Consider the following 17,437-nt stretch of genomic DNA (forward strand, 5'->3'; position numbering starts at 1 on the left):
TCTCTTGAACAGTTGATAAGTTTATCTACCTATTATTGGAACTGAATCCTAACCTCTCTCCTGGCTTTAAGTTTTAAGCAAATTTCTCTCAACATTTTTAAATTTTCTATTAAAACTAAATTTTTTCTTTCTTTTTGTAAAAACTAATTTACATTCATCCACTGAGCATTGTCACAGCATACAAAATGTGATTTCCCATCCAGAATATGCTGCATAGTAGCTTAATCATACATGTTATCATCAATAATTTTCCATTTCTAGTTTCATATATATATATATGTGTGTGTGTGTGTGTGTGTGTGTGTATGTGTGTGTGTATATATATATATATATATATATATGTGTATTTTCCCCGCTATTTTTCACTGCCATTTCCCCCTGCCATTTTCCACCCTCCTCCAACACTACTTCAGGTGTTCAGAGTTGTTTTCCATTCCTTTCCCCCCCCCCCCACATTTTATTGATTCACATTTCTTAAATAATCTAACTACTTTCAATAGCAAGCTCTGCTGATATATACATATCTATGAATACATGTCCGACTTTAGGCATGAAACTGAGTAGAATGAATGCACTAGAAGGTAGCAGCTAGCTGATGCTATATAGTTTACTACAGTCATTAATTATGTATTTTTTTACTATATTTTTAATTTCAAGAAAAGCAGATTTAACTTTAATAAGTCAAAGAAATGCTAAGGAAATATGCTTAAAACTTAAAACCAGGAAACAGGTTAGGATTCAGTTCAAATAGTAGGTACATGAACGTATCAGCAGCTCAAGAGAAGACAAAAATCCTTAAAACTGGAAAACAAAGCCTAGAAGAAAATCAACAATGTTTTAGTCAAAAGTCATAAAATTCTGTTTTACCTGTTTAGTCTCATGTACTTTATCTTTTGTTGTGATTCAAATTTCCCAATTAAATTCTAGGATATAATATTCAACTCCAGACTTGTCCCCACAATTAAGTTGGCCATTTTCTTAGTTTTTGAAGTTTTATTTCTATGTGACTGTATTTAATTTTCCTGGTATAACGCTTCTTGCAGAACTTCTTGGAGATTTGGTCTGGCGTTGGTAAATTCTTTCAGGTTTTGTTTATCTGAGAATGTTCTTGTCTTTTCTTCCCATATGAAGGATAATCTTGCCGGGTATAGTATCTGTGGTTGCAATTGCTTTTCCCTTAACACTTTGAATATATTTTCCCATTCTTTCCTCACTCGTATTGTTGCTGATGAGAGATCTGCTGTCAACCTGATGGGATACCCTTTGTAGGTAACTTGCTATATTCTCTCTTGCCAGTCTTAGTATCTTGTCTTTGTCTGTGGTTTTGGTCAGTCTGGCTATAATGTGTCTTGGAGAAGATCTTATTGGGTTGATTTTATTGGAGGCCCTATGTATTTCTTGGGACTGGATCATAGAATGACTCTCTAGGCTTGGAAAATTTTCTTGCAGGATTTCATGGAACAGATTATCAATGTCCTTAGAGTCTCTTCAACTTCTGGGATATCAATTATCTGGATGTTTGGACATTTGATGTTATCTAGTATTTCTCGTATATTATTCTCATTTTTATGGGCAATTTTCTCACTCTTCATGGTGAATCTTTCTAGGCCAGCATTCTATCTTCTACAACTGAGATTCAATTTTCAATGTGATCTAGTCTGTTTTTAATACTTTCAAGGGAGGTTTTGACTTGTTGTATTATAGTTTTCATCTCTAACAGGTCCATTTGACTCTTTTTTATAGTGTGTAATTCCTCTTTTAGATCTTGCAAGAATTTCCTCACCTCCTGAAGCTCATCAGCTCCTTTCCCTTGTCTCTTCGGCAGTTTATTGTCTGTCTTCTTTTTGATCTCTGTGAGCTTTGACACCATGAAAATTCTAAATTCTTTATCTGACATTTCTATGAATTTCATCATACTGTCTGAGGATGAAGAGGAGTTATTATTTTTCTTGGGAGGGGAGATATTTTCTTGTGTTTCCATATTTCTTGTCACGCTGTGGTGATTTCTAGTCATCTTATGGATGGTGCATTTCTTCTAATTCTTGAAATTCAATCTGAGTGTTCAGAGACATGCAGGAAGAGGTGATCTGCAATTTCTCTTCTGTTCTGTTCTCACTCTTTGTGCATCAGAAACTGGGAATAGAGGAATATTCTGGCCCTAGTTGTATTCAGATGTTTAGATCCTGTTCACTTGGACCTGCCTAGACACTTAGTGAGTAGAGGCTGAGAAGCCAATGAGTAAAGACAAAGAAAAAAAAAAAAGAACTAGAGAAAAGGAAAGAAGAAAATATAAAGTAATAAGAAAAAAGGATAATAAAAAACTATAGATTTTAGTATTAAAAGGCAAAAATTGAAACCATGTGGCGCATTCACAATTGAAGTTCAGGATCCACGTGGAGATGGGCCTGGGTTTGTGCCTTTCTAGAAATAAGTGAGGAAGAAGTCTCAGTAGAAAATCTTCATATTAAGTCTCTGAAAGCAATATTTCACAGCTGAAGTTCAGGATCCATGTCAAAACTAAACTTTTTCTTTTGAAATTAAAAAATGCATTAAAAAAGTGGGCCAACTTTATCCCCTCAAGTTTTTTGTTTTTTAATAGAGTTGAAATTCATATAACTAAAATTAAAAATTTAAGTGTATAATTCAGTGACATCTAGTACAATCAAAATGTTATTGGCCAATGGTGGTTTGAGACTTAGACTTGGTGACTTGAAAATCAGTCTGGGCACATGTGTGTGCATGCCCAAGTTCCTGAGAGAAGATGGAGGAGAAAAGATTGAGGTATGACTATCCCCCCTGGGATATGATGATTTCTCATTTTCTCTATTTTTATCCCCCTCTCTCATGGTGAAAACCTCTAAAAACAAATAAAAAAGATGTCAACCATCAACTATCTAGTTCCTAAACATTTTCATCACCCCAAAGGAAGCCACCATACCTATTAAACACTCATTCCCTAATCCCTTATTTCCTCAGCCCTTGGAAACACTATGTCTCTATGGATTCACTATTCTGGATATTTTAAAGAGATGATATGGTACAATGTGTGACCATTTGTTTCTTAGCATAATAATCTAGAGGTTAATCCACATTGTAGCATGTACAGTACTTCATTCACTTTTATGGAATAAAGTATCACATATGCATATGTGTAATGTGTGTAAACATTTTGTTTATTCAGTTTATCATTTTATGGACATTTGGGCTGTTAAAGTTTTTTTTTTATAGAAGGAATTTTGTGTGGTATGGTTTTTGATTTAAGATAAGATGGATAGGTTATCTTGAAAAACAACAACAACATAAAGCCATAGGTTGTGTGGAGAAATACAGAGATAGACAATGAGAGGGAAAGTGAGAAAACACTCCCCAGGAGGGATGGCCATGCTGCAGTTCCTTCTCCTCCATTCTCCTCCTGGGATTTAGGGGACATACACTTGTGATTTTTTTTTCAAGCTGCTGGTTCTGGGACTCAAACCACAGTTAGCCATGTACCTTTACCACTGCACCACCTGCTTGCCCAGCAATTTTTTACTGTGGTGAATAGTGCTCCAGCAAACCATGTATGTGAAGTGATATCACACCATAGTTTGGTTTCCCTGATAACTAATCTTATGTGTTTCCTGACAGTTTGTATGTCTTCTCTGGAGAAATACCTATTCAAGTTCTTGACATTTTTTTCCTTGACGTTCTTTTTTAATTGGGTTGATTTTGATTATTGATTTGTTTTTTTTGGAGAACTTTTTGCTATAGGGCGTGTGCACTCACCAGAAAGACAGAGACAGAAAGCAAGAAATCACCCCCCAGGGAGGATGGCCACACCGCAATCCCTTCTCCATTCTCCTCTCTGGATCTTGGGCACGCATGTGTAGTTTAAGGCACTGGGCCCGGGACTTGAACCACGGTCGGCTACATGGGAGTCCAGCAACATAGCCATTATGCTAACTGCTGGTCCCTGTTATAGATACACTTTTGATCCAATTTTTGTATATAGTGTGAGGTGTAGAGGCCCCATGGGTTAAGGATTCAATCCCACCAGACTGCCCCATCCTTTGGATGCCAGTCCCCCAATAGTAGGTCCCAGGTTATAGTGCCTACAATATTTTGCTAGAATGGGTCACAGAATTCAGGGAAACACTTATGAGTATCCATTTGTAAAAGGCTACAACTTAGAAATAGCCCCATGGAAGAGAAGCTTGGAAGAAGACACATGCAGCTTCCATGCTCTGAGTGATCTACTTTCCACAGATCAGATATTTAACAGTGTAGAAACCTCTTGAAATCCTGTCCTTCTGGGTTTTTATGGAGAGAGACTTCATTTGGGAGAGATAATTGATTCAATCATTGACCACTGGAGATCAATTCAACCTTCAGGGTCTCTCCCCTCTACAGGTCATGGGGTTGGGCTAAAAGTTCCTACTCTAATAACATGGCTGGTTCCCTGGCCAGCACCTCCACCCTTATTCCTCAGCTATTAATCATCTCATTATCATACAAGAGACACCTCCCACTTGGAAGCTGAGGATTTTAGGAATGCTGTGCCAGGAAACTGGGACACCAAAATACAAATTTCTCATATTGCAAAACCACATACAGGCTCAACTATATTCTTTTGCACATTTTTATTCAGTTGCCCCAGCACCATGTGTGGAGAGATTCTTTCCCCATTGAATGGACTTGTCATCCTTCCTGAGACTCAACTGGCATGCACAAGTGCATGGGCTTGTTTCATGACTCTCTGCCTGTTCCATTTCCTGGGAATGTTTACCCTTATACCAGTAGCACACTGCTGAGAATGCTGATGGTTTGTAGTAGAGTTTGAAGCAAATGTGAGTTCTCCAACTTTCTTGTTTTTCAACATGGTTTTGGCTCTTTGGAGCCTTTGCTATTTTATATGAACTTGATGATTGTATTTTTTTTCTATATGATATCTATATTTCCAGTTTTGCACAAAAGATTATTGAAATTTTGATAGGGTTTGCAGTGAATGTCTATGTTGCTTGGATGGTATTGTCATCTTAATAATACTGTTGTAAAGTAAAAATTGCAGACAACCAAATTGTAACAGTGTTTATTTGAATCAAGAGTGATTTATACAGGCAGTCCCTGAATGACTTCCAAGGAACTCCTTGTGGCCTCATGGGTGATTGATACTTCTGTGTGGGAAAGGGAAATTGACGTACAAAAAGCAGAAGTGAGGGAATGAGGTAGAGAGAGAATTGGATTGCTTACAGCTTGATGTTAGCCTGCAGGAGCACAGTTTAAAGAAATGGGCTTTCTGTGAATGACAGAAGTGTGACTACTGTGATCGGCTGTAACTGAGCAACTTGCCAAAGAAACAGACTTCCTTGGGCTGTAGTTGCCTATAGGAAGTCAAGTGTGAGAGTACAGTGGCCATTTCAAGTCAAAATAGTTTAACTGTTTTTCAATACATTGAAGACAGGTGTCTTGTAGAACAGCAATTTTTTTTAGTTTTCAGTATTCAAATCTTTTTCATTTTTGGTTAAGCTTTATTCACATATATTTGTTGACAGAAAAAACAAACTCTGTAAACTATTTTAAGTTTATTTTACACTGGTTTGAGTGCCCAAATCTTGGAAGCACAAACTGAAGCAGCCCTGAGAAAGTGCTCTGAGGTGGGGTTACAGTTTCTGTTGTTGCTTTGCTGAAGTGGGCACACTTGCCAGAGAGGCAGAGAGAAGACAAAGCAAGAAATCACTCTCCAGGAGGAACAGCCAAATCCATAGTCCCTCCTCCTCCATTTTCTTCTGGGGATTTTGGGAAAGCATGCTCAAGTTCCTCATATGTTTTTCAAGTCACTGGGTCTGGGACTCAAACCCCACAGTCAGCCATGTGGGATCCAGTGTCTTCACCACCATGCCACCTGCTAGCCCCTGCAGTTGTTTTCTAATAAATTTCAAGAAAGCAGAAGTCATAAATCAATGCTAGGAACTTATACATTTTCTTGGTTTGAAATGCAGTACATCTTGAACAAGGGTCCCCCCCCCCATCCAGAGTACACTGTATATTGGCTCAGGTTTTACAGGTCAGAGGTAGATTTAATGATTATTTTATCTGTGCTTTCTATCTGTATTTCTCCTCAGGTAAGGGCTTTGATGCCCAGTGTGGACTTTGAGGGTATGCGCATCCACATGGGAATGATTTTGCCCCATTATTTTACTTCCCTAAAAGGAGAATTAGGATGTTACCAAGCATCTCAATGATGTGCAATGGCTGGAGGGAAGGTAACAACCTTCCCCAAGTTCCTTGAAGAAAGTTCAGGTAATAAAGAAATAAAAAACGAGAGCAGCTTCCCCCTTCCAGTACCAGGAGCTGAGGGGGAGGAAGGATTCTCCAGAGAGAGTCGGGCTGTAGCCCCTGACAAGTTATGACTGGTGAGGCAGATGTCCTTCTGCCCTCACCACAGGCATGTCCCTTCACATCTTGCTGTCTACTTAGGACATCACCCTCAAGGACTCGAATTCTTTCAGGAGGGGACAAAGGTCTCATATTTTCAAGCTACTGCCTACTGACAACTGGGTAGAAGAAAGGGAACTCAGAGTGTCAGTCTTTGCTCTATGTCTGGTCAGTGCCAAGATTACGTGGAGATTTTAGGGGAGTCATTGTAGGAATTATGAAAAGCTGTAGTGGCTGTATCTGGAGGCATTGTTAGTTATTGGTTGAAACTACAGTGGTACAAAAATAGATTGTGTCTGGTTGACAACGAGTCAGTGACAGCCTAGAACAAAAGAGGGCCACAACTAATAGCTAGGGTAGTCATTACAAATGGACCCATTAGTGACAGCACGAAGTTAAAAGTCAACTTTTAGTGTCCCAAGAGGAGATCCCAATTTTTCATATTTGTGGTCTTTTGACAAGGGCCTTAACATCTGGTTGAAGCTTTTTTGATTAGCATGACATCAGCAATTTTCTTTTAGTTGTCAAAAACCTGTGTTTAGGTGCTCATTTGAGACTTTTTAATGGAAGGCAATCTGCAAACTGGATGACAAAACTTAAAATAATCATAGTTTATTAAAACGAAATGAAAGACAAACTGGGTTGTTTTAGTTATATATAGTGCTTAAAAATAACAAACAGACTTGTAGCAGATGGCATTGCTTCATTAGAACACTTATCAACGAATACCTTTCTTTTATTAATCTTTGTAACCCTTTTTTTGTTCTGTTTTTCTTTTCTGTTGTCGTTTTTCAAGATAACCTATCCATCTTACCTTAAATCATACCACACAAAATTCCTTCTATACCAAATCTTTAGATTTTTTTTTAGAGAGATTTTTTGCTACAGGACGTGTGCACTTATGAAAGAGACAGGAGAGAGTGAAAAATCACCCCCATAGGGGTTGACCACTCCACAGTCCCCTCTTTTCTACACTCATCTCAGGATCCTGGGCATGCATGCACATGCATCCTGAGTGAGAATTTTTGAATTTTATTAACTGAATTTTTTAGGCCAAAATTTACTTGTCCCTAGTTTATACTGGGCCAAGGATATGTTGACAGAAATAACCAACTCTGCAGAAATAGTAATTACTATGGTTTATTTCTAAACTCAAATATATGTCCTCAGGTATTACAAAGGATAATGAGCATCCCTCTTTCTTTTAACAGTTTGAGGTCCAAATAGTGCAGTAAAGAAGATGTGTCCCAGAGTGGAAAGGGAAGGTTTAGAAACAGACCAGGAATGCTTGGATAAGTGTCCTTCACACAGATCCATTCCTGCGAACCCATTCTCCCTATTCCACTTGGAAGGAGACCAGCTCCAGACAGTGGCCTCCACTGCCTGGAGTGACGAGGGGAGGAGGACGACTCTTCTCCTTGCCTCTGGACTTAGTGCACTTACTGGAGGTCCTTAACCTTGCTCCTCTGAGAGAGTTCTCCCAAGTACCTAGGTCCACTTGAGACCCTCCTGGGGAAGCATCCTCAGTTCATTGCCTATGACTGGGAAGTCTGCCAGGAAGGTCAAACCTCTCTCAAGACTCATCTTCCAAGAGTAGGGACATTTGATGGGGTGAAGACCAAACCTTTCCTAGGGCTCATCAACGTGAAAAAAACCCCAAAAACCCCATGCCTTGGGGCATGAGATTGAGTATAGAAGTCTGGCTGCTTTTTCCTATTTTCAAAAATCCCTTCCAAAGGTCTGGTGTGAGTTGCACTCACAAACATTAACAGACCCTTTTGACCCATTCGATAGCGTAACTCTTCCTATATCTTGTCCCTGGCATAGTATGTTTTTGATGGGTGAGTCATTCCCACAAACTTTAACAGATAATTTTTTTTTAAAGGTTTTTGCTATAAGATGTGTGTACTCACCAGAAATATAGGAGACAGAAAGCAAGAAATCGCCCCCCAGGGGGGATGGCCATGCTGCAATCCTTTCTCCTCCATTCTCCTCTCGGGATCTTGGGCATGCACGCACTCGCGCCCAGCATGAGTTTAAGCCACCAGTCCGGGCCTCAACCTGCAGTTGACTACGTGGGAGTCCAGCGACATAGCCATTATGCCAACTGTTGGTCCCATCAGATCATTTTTGACTCATTGTTAACAGGCCTCTTCCTACGTCTTGTCCTTGGGATAGTGTATTGTCATGTATACAAGCCCCTTTATCTCTGTTTAAGTACACTCTACTTACCCTGTTCTGAAACAGAGACGTTCCAGTCACCAACCTATGAATTCTAAAACTCACCTATGGCCAACAAGCCCGCCTTTCAGATGTCCCACCTCTTTAGACCAGACTAATGAAAGAACTCTTTATTCTAAATTCCAAATCTTGTCTCTCACTATCAAAACTGAATAAAAAGAATCTCTATATCTGATCACCTTGAGTAGGTATGTTTACATTTCACCATGCCAGTCACACATATTCCTGCTTAGAAATAAACCACATTAATTATTTCTGCAGAGTTGGTTATTTCTGTCAACAAGACAAACCCAAGAAACTTTGGCCCACTAAGACTGGCACATATAGGAATTGTAGTCCTAGGAAAATATAAAGCAGGGGAGAAGTTTGGGTACCCAAGACTAGAAATCCAAGGCACCCAGAAGGTTGAACAGCAGCCGGCAATCAGAGAGGACACACAGAACAAGGCCTAGGACAGAGCCTGTCCTAGGTAGCAGAACCTGCAGAATGTGGCATGGGTGGGTGATATGTACAGACCTCATGAGGGGCCAGAAGGAGTGTCTCTGGCAGTTGTAGCAGGGAAATCACCTGAAATTCAATCCAAGTTAGTCCAGCATCAAATTATGTTATCAGACAAAGGAGCTGGGTTGTTGTGTGAAATAAACTGGGGACCAGCAGTTAGCGTAATGGCTATGTTGCTGGACTCCCACATAGTCGACTGTGGTTCGAGTCCTGGACCCGGTGGCTTAAACTCATGCTGGACGCGTGTGCGTGCATGCCCAAGATCCAGAGAGGAGAATGGAGGAGAAGGGATTGTGGTGTGGCCATCCCCCCTGGGGGGTGATTTCTCACTTTCTATCTCTCTGTCTCTGTCTGTCTGTCTGGCAAGCGCACGTGCCCTATAGAAAAAAAAAAAACTCCCCCCCCAAAAAAACCACAATAATGCAGGATAAGAGATGCTTTAATAGAAAGATTTAAAAAAATAATTATTTATTTAATTCCATTTTGTTGTTATTATTTTTAAAATTGACCAGGGAGAGAGAGAGAGAAAGGGAGAGAGAGGAAGCAAGCTGCCAGGTCTAGAACTCAAACTGTGGCTGGCCATGTGGGAATGCAACCACCACACCACCTACTGGCCCTGAAAAGGAAAGATTTTAACAGAAGAAGCTACATCCCCTGTCAGAAAGGTGTATAGGTGGGCAGCTGATGGTGGACAGCTGCGCTACGAAGGGGGTTGCGTGCTGTTTTTATTGCGAGATCTTGTCATAAGTATTTAGGAGGGGAAGTCTGTCACTGTAGCCAGTTTCTATGTATGAATTTGCAGGATTTTTCTGTGCTTCTGTACTGCTCATTTAAGGAATCTGATTTCCTGATTACACAGGCCCAGTGTGGACTTTGAAGGTTTGAGCATCTGCATAGAAATGATTTTGCCCATATCAGTTTATTGCCTTGAGAGAGAATTAGGATGTTGACCAAGCATCTAGGGATGGGGCATGGCAGGAAGGAAGACACAGTGTTGCCCAAGTTCCAAAGATATTTTATAGTTTAGTCAACTGGACTAGGGAGAAATATTCACATGTTAAAATATTCACTTCGTAAGCTAAATAATGTGATTGACTGAACAGAAGAAAATGAAATTACAAAAAAAAAAGAAAGTTCAAGTAATTAAGAGTAAAATCAGCTTCTTCCTGGTGCCTTGTGCCAAAAGAGAGAAAGGAGTGCCTGAAGAGAATTTGTGTCCCTCGATAAGCATGAGTGATGAGCAGATGTCCTGCCCTTCCTCCAGGGCTGGCCCCTCGTATCTGGCGGTCTACCTGTGACACGCTCAGCCAAGTGACCATCAGCATCAGCATTGCCCTCAGAGCTGTGACCTACTGTGCCACCAGGCTGGGCTCATGGGGTGATTTCCTCCAGGGAAAATCTCTGAAATAGCTCTTCAAAGTGATGGCCAGAAATCCCAAATTTTGGCAGTAGAATCATTTATCTGCTAAGAAATATATGTGACATATTGCTATTACAGTTAGTAAACTATCATTAGATAGTTTGCTCATGTGTTCAACAGGGCCTTTCCACTCTAATCATTACTATCTAATGATAGTAAGCTATCATTAGACATTACACGATCATCTTTTATAGGGACTCAGGAAGTGTCTGAGGTAATGAACACTGAAGGTTCTAGGAGGCTGCAGGGGACAGTTAAAGGTTGCTGTGCTAATCTCTGCAGGGTTTGTTCTCTGGGAATTTCCTGAATAAAAGATTTCTAGTCTACTATCAGTAAGTGACTGTCTAGATGAGGGAGTAAAGCAGAGATGTGGTGGATTAGATGAATTAGGAAAGTCATGTAAGTATCTAGAGTTGGGATTAAAAAGGTTACCAAAATATGTTCTGGGGCCTCTGACTTGTTAAATTTTTTTCTTTTTTGCTATAGGACATGTACACTCACCAAAGAGAGACAGACAGTGAGAGAGAGAAAGTGAGAAATCACCCCTCAAGGGGAATGGCCATGCTGCAATCCTTTCTCCTCCACTCTCAGGATTTTGGGCACACATGCACATGCACTTGGCATGATTTCCAAGCACTTGACTTATTTATTTATTTATTTATTTTTAGAGATTTTCGCTATAGGGCACATGCGCTTGCCAGACAGAGAGAGACATAGAGAGAGAGAAAGCGAGGAATCACCCCCCCCAGGGGGGGATGCTCACGCTGCAATCCCTTCTCCTCCATTCTCCTCTAGGGATCTTGGGCACGCACGCACACGCGCCCGGCGTGAGTTTTAAGCCACTGGGTCCAGGACGCGAGCCGCGGTTGACTACGTGGGAGTCCAGAGACATAGCCATTACGCTAACTGCTGGTTCCCCAAGCACCTGACTTTTACCACCCCTGTTGAACACATGAGCAACAGTAGAAACAGGGATAAACTAGACAGAGCAACTATTGTTCTGGCTGGTGACAATGCAGAATGCTGTCAGCTATCCGGGAAGACAGACTGGCATCACTCACCAAGCAAAGACTTCTCGTTTCATGCCATCCAGCAAGCACATAAATATTCTTTTTTTTTCTTCTTTTTCTTTTATTTTTTTTGATAGTTTTCTGCTATAGGGCACATTCACTCTCCAGAAAGACAGAGAGACAGAAAGCAAGAAGTCATCCCCCAGGGGGAATGGCCACACTGCAATCCCTTCTCCTCTATTCTCCCCTCGTGATCTTGGGCATGCACACACACGCGCCCCATGTGAGTTTAAGTCACCGGGTCCAGGCTCGAACCACACTCAACTACATGGGAGTCCAGCGACATAGCTATTATGCCAACTGCTGGTCCCCACATAAGTATTCTTAAAAATAAGTTGAAACTACGTATCTACACAGAATGTGCACACTAATGCATATAGCAGTATTATTCGTAATTGCTAAATCATGTAAGCAACCATAACATACTTGAATAAAAGGATAAACTGTGGTACTTCCATACAATGAAGTATCATTTTGGGGTTATAAATAAATGAACTGGGCCAGCCAGTGGGGCTGGATCCCAAATGGCTGAGTGTGTAGATCAAGTTTGAAACCATACTGAGCACTTGTGCATTTGTTCCAGAATCTCAAGGGGAGAATGGAGGAGAAGGGACTGTGGCCTGGCTATGCCCCCAGAACAGTGAGATAGCAGTTCTTCTGTCTGTCTCTCTCTCTCTCTCTCTGTCTCCCTCTCTGGTGAGTGCATGAATCCTATGGCAAATTGAAAACAATAAAAATAAAAAAAATGAATGCACTATTCAGACAGAAAAATTGCATGTAGGCCGGATACATGTACATTTCTAGTTTAAGGTGGCAATATAAAGGGAGCATGTACTGTAAAGTCCAGCTGTGACAGTGAAGTGTCAGTGGGTGTCCAGAGCTCCTGTGTCAGGAAGGGGTGAAGCACACACAGCAAGGGAAGCCACAGGGCAGTGAGTTCCTTCTGTGTATGGACACAGGACATCACGTGTGTGGAAAGACTCAGAGAAGCGTGCACCACACAGAACTGTCGTTTGTCCGTATTGCCTTTACAGTTCTATCAATGTACAATATTGACAGGAGATGACAAAATCGGGGCAGTTTTATGACAGGGAGGGCTGTGGAAGGAGGGATTTTAAAAAGTAATTATTAAAAAAATAGCAGTATAAATAAGTGAACATTCCTCCCAGTCAAGAATGTATCTGGGCTCTGAGACAGTAAGGGGTGCTGTGACCTGTCCCTGAAGGTCCATTCAGGGCTCTCATCTGAGAAACCAGACTCTGAAGCTCTGCCCTGTGCTCTCTGCTTTGTGCTCACTGGGGCCCTGCAGGTGGGAACTTGGAAGACTAGGAAAGGCTCCCCCAGCCTCACTCCTCAGTCTCCATTTGAGTCAGGACCAGAGCACCTGGGCAAGGGGGCGGAAAATACCCTCACCTGAGGAGACAGAATAAGAGCTACTTTGTTTTCTTGAGTTAGTGTTGCTCGGTCCAAGCTCCTATGTCTCCCGCACCATAGCAGATAACTCAACAGAAAAGGTGTTGGGACAAATACAGTGATTTTATTTAGAAATCCAGCAAACTAAAAACATGGTGGACTTGGGTCCATCTTAGGAGACAGGAGAAGGCAGTCTATGTTTACTTACGGGAAGGAGGGGAAATGGAGCAGAGGGAGGTCAGGAGGTGACCAGTGAGCGCAGACTACAAGGCACCAGTGAGGGTCTGAAGACGGCTGTGAAACTTCATTTTTGCTCTCCTGACTCTCTTTCTGGGAGTCTGGTTGTGATGTTCCTATCAGTCTTACAGAAACCATTGTTGTTTCTTGCACATACTTCTTTCATCTTTTCAGGGAGGCAGTTTCATGTTTCACCAGAACTCCTTTAATGACTAATATCTATCACTACGTGGAAAGTTAAGCAAATCCTTAACCTAAAGTCACGGTTCAAAGGCCAGCTTGAGAAGTAAAGATGTAGTCACAAAGACCATCACCTCACTCTGTCGCAATTCCCCATCGTCAAAGGTTCATTTTGCAGTTTGGTGGGAGCAGGGACAAAGGGATGCCATCTATCATCTGGCTACTTCCTGCAGAATAGGGTCAATTAGGGGCAATTCTAAATGAAACCGTTTGACTTGATTTATATAGTCTTCCTTAGCACCCCTCTTAGGCAGGTGACTTTAGGGTTGATCATGGGCATGTCTCTTTTTCTCCTCACATTTGTAGTCACACTTTAACCAGCCTTTTGATATGCAGCATGCAACTATGTAAAAATGCAACTAACTATGAAAAATGCAGGGGGACTAGGAATATTCTTAGAATCCAACAAACCCATTCATAAGTCCACAAAAAAAAAAAATTGGTAAACCAAGCCACAAACCACTTCAGTTCTAAAGTGTGTTGGAGACTCAGGACTTGTCTGATTTTGTCAACACGAGTTTCTGCTTTGGGAGAAGAATGGAGATGTGTACGAGAAGTGGTATGGCAGCCATGCCAAATCCACGCAGCTCAGGTGCACATAATCTAAGGCAATGCAGTTACCAAGACAACGTGAACAAGGGAATCTGAGGATTCCTGTAACCTGGCAAGAGCCACAGCAGGTGGGTTAGCAATGACCCTTAATGTTCAGATAGATTTCTAAGTACATGTTGATGTGCCAACATACCCAGGAACAGAGGGATAACCCAGGAAATAACTGTCTCCATCTGGTATTCCACTGGGCATGTTCTGAGTAACACGGAAGAACAGCTTAAGGGCGCTCATCCAGTGCACAGTTCTATTGACTGGAAAACATGTGTGAGAAATCCCAATAAACATTGTTCTTGATTTGTCTAATTCCTTAGCAATTATTGCCCAGGGTACATTTGCTTGACCACATATGAATATGAAACTGTCCAGGACATATCCCAGAAGACCATTTGAGGAGTATATTTGAAGGGCAGCTATTTGCAATCCTGTAGATCAGTGGCACCCTGACAAATTCTCAATGAAGTGTCTATCTCTTGTTTCTGTCTCTTTTGTTTGTACTAGCATGTCACCCCCCCCCCCAATCCACTTAAGGGCACTCATCCAGTGGACAGTTCCATTGTCTGGAAAACATGTGTGAGAAATCCCAATAAACGTTGTTCTTTGTCGAATTCCTTAGCAATTACTGCCCAGGGTACATTTGATTGACCACATATGAATATGAAACTGTCCAGGAAACATCCCATAAGACCATTTGAGGAGTAAGTACATTTGAAGAGCATCTATTTGTAATCCTGTTGATCAGTGGCACCCTGACAAATTGTCAAAGAAGTATCTATCTCTTGTTTTGTCCTGGGGTCCTGTAGTGTGTACTGGCATGTTACCCCCTACCCCCTGCCAATGCCATGGTCTTGGGCCAGCCGGTGGTGTGGAGTTTAAGAAGCTGAATTCCACATGGCCTGCCGCACAGTTTGAATCCCAGACTAGGTGGCTTGTAAAGCGTGCTGTGCACTTATGCAGGTATGCCCCAAATCCCAAGAGGAGACGGGAACAGATGGGATTGCAGAGCAGCCATATTCCGTGAGAGTGATTTCTTTCCCTTTGTCTCTCTCTGGCGAGCACATGTGCCCTGCAACAAAAACTAAAACAAATAAATAAAAAACAAAAACAAAAGCAAACAAAAAGGGTCTGTAATTCCTACTCCTGCATAAACTAAAGAAAAACTTGGACACTCTTTAATCACATTTATCATATATACTACTCAGACCTGGTATACTACTCCCCTGGTAATGTGGGACTTCTTAAACCAAAAATTGGGATCACTGGGAAAATTATGAAGAGTGCAAAAGAAGGGATACCTATGTCATACACTGAAAGGGGTCCAGGTGACAGATCCGACAATGACTTGAAGTAGCTCAAGAGGCTGTAAACTCTCAGATACCATTTGAGGACTTCTTCCCACATCCCATGTGAAGTTTCAAAGGGAGAATTCAACGTAAAGAATGAAAGATGGACATGTGGTACTTAGCATCTTTTGTCTTGTTTTACAAAAGCCATTTCAGGTGCTTAAGAGACTGGGAAGTCCATGGTCCCTCCAGCAGAGATCGTGTGGTTTATGTAATAAGTGAGTTGTCTTGACTTGGGTGTGATGTGCCCACGATTTCACTCCAGGCAGTTTGACTGATAAATGAGTGTCCTCCATTCTTCAAATGGCCTCATCCATTCTGCAGCAATCTCCTGTTCGGGTCCTTGTTTTGTCAACATCTTTAAGAAGACTTGACCTCCCTGGGTCATGGGGTTCAGACCATGTCAGTGGGATGAGTGGATCTGTTAGAGGAAAAACCATGAAGTTAGTATACTATCTAAAACTTTAACATATTTGGCCAGTGCTACAGTGCCCAAGGCATCAACTGATCCCCAGTTTGGGTGGAGACCTTGAATGGCTTTCCATATAAAATTTCACAAGAGCGTAAAACAAGCCTGCCTCAGAGAATGACCCTAATGCACAACCAAGTCACAAGCAGCACCCCAACCCAGTTAATATATATATATATATATTTTAACCTTTTTTTGCATTCTCCTTTTCAGAGCATGTGCGATGTTCTCAGCTTTCCTGTTGATTGCAGTCTCTGTGAAGAATCAAATTTCCATAATAAACAATGTTGGGATACCTGTTGTGTCAAGTGGGAGATTAATGTAGGCCCACTATTACTCTAAGGCTGTTTGATCATCCAAATCATGGAATTATTTCTTTCTGATGCCTTCTCAGTCTGCATGGGATATGCTTCCACCATTCTGAAACTGCGTCTATAAAAACTGGTAGGTGGCCTGAGAACCACTGTGTGCAGGTGTGTGTGCTGAAATCCTGAGAGCAGAGGAGAAGGGTTTGGGGGTATCTGTGTCTCCTGGTGTGTTATTCCTCACCTTCCTTCTCTGTATCTGCAGCCATCTGTCTCTAGCAAGCATGCACTCCCTGTAGAAAAGCTAAAACTTTGCAACATAGGCCTCCCAGATACATATTGATGAAATTCCAAATCCATTGCAAAGTGACATCTCTTCAATAATGCGTTCTATTATGTATGTGCCTCAATGAGATGCTTTAGAGAGCTTTGGGAATAATATGATCCCGGGGAGAAACTTAGTACATCACCTGTTGCTTACTTATTTGGGCCCTTTACAGAAATACCGTATCCACATTCAGTCAGACAGTTTAGACTCTTAATAGTAATCCACAGCACTTGTCATGGTGAGGCTGGCTTTTAACAGAAGAGCTCGATCATTTGGTTATCTGGGTTCTGTCACTGGAAAGCAATAACAGCTTGAGATTCTTCTGTCACTGGTATAGAGAGAAATAAAACTGTTCAGTCCTGCACAAGAAACCACCCATAGTCTCCCAGGATATTGGTGAGCAGATTCTATGGATCAGATGCCACAGGAGACACTCTTTAATCACTTCATTATGACCCATGGATCCCGGATAAGATGGTAGTCTGCTAAATGAGCTTTCTGTACTATAAGGATGGCTAGATGAGATGGGTAAGGTTTGATAAATCTGGATTCAGAAGTATTTGCAAGACTTGGTGGTACACAATTCTAGGATTCTTTGCTCAGTGGGTTCTGTTTGATTTCAGAGTCCCTGCATCATCTTTGAGGGGGGTCAGTATTATTCATGCATTCTTCACCCTGCCCAGGGTTCCATGTGCTCATATTTGGAGTCTTAGCTTTTCATATTTTTTTATTGGGGGTGGGGTGGAGGAAAAGCTAATCGCTTTCTTTAGCCATAAGAGTCACCTGCACATCGAAAGATTATTCTGGTAGAAGTCAAATGTCCATCTATCCTAGCAAAGAAGTCCTC

At 41.4% G+C, this 17,437-nt stretch overlaps 1 long non-coding RNA gene across 2 annotated transcripts; it reads right to left on the reverse strand.

Moving 5' to 3' along the window:
* Positions 1-15,605: 15,605 nt before the first annotated feature.
* Positions 15,606-16,939, reverse strand: LOC102479711 (uncharacterized). 2 transcript variants are annotated; one of them, XR_334774.1, is made up of 4 exons: positions 16,744-16,939; positions 16,507-16,566; positions 16,147-16,211; positions 15,606-15,909 (listed from the first exon to the last, which is right to left on the reverse strand). It is a non-coding gene; the product is annotated as an uncharacterized LOC102479711 (long non-coding RNA). The 2 variants fall into 2 exon arrangements; XR_001370474.1 differs by having other exon boundaries at positions 16,733-16,939.
* Between the last annotated feature and the right edge of the window lie 498 nt (positions 16,940-17,437).

The sequence above is a fragment of the Tupaia chinensis genome, unplaced genomic scaffold (assembly GCF_000334495.1).
Source record: "Tupaia chinensis unplaced genomic scaffold, TupChi_1.0 Scaffold000278_1, whole genome shotgun sequence".
Lineage (NCBI taxonomy): Eukaryota > Metazoa > Chordata > Mammalia > Scandentia > Tupaiidae > Tupaia > Tupaia belangeri.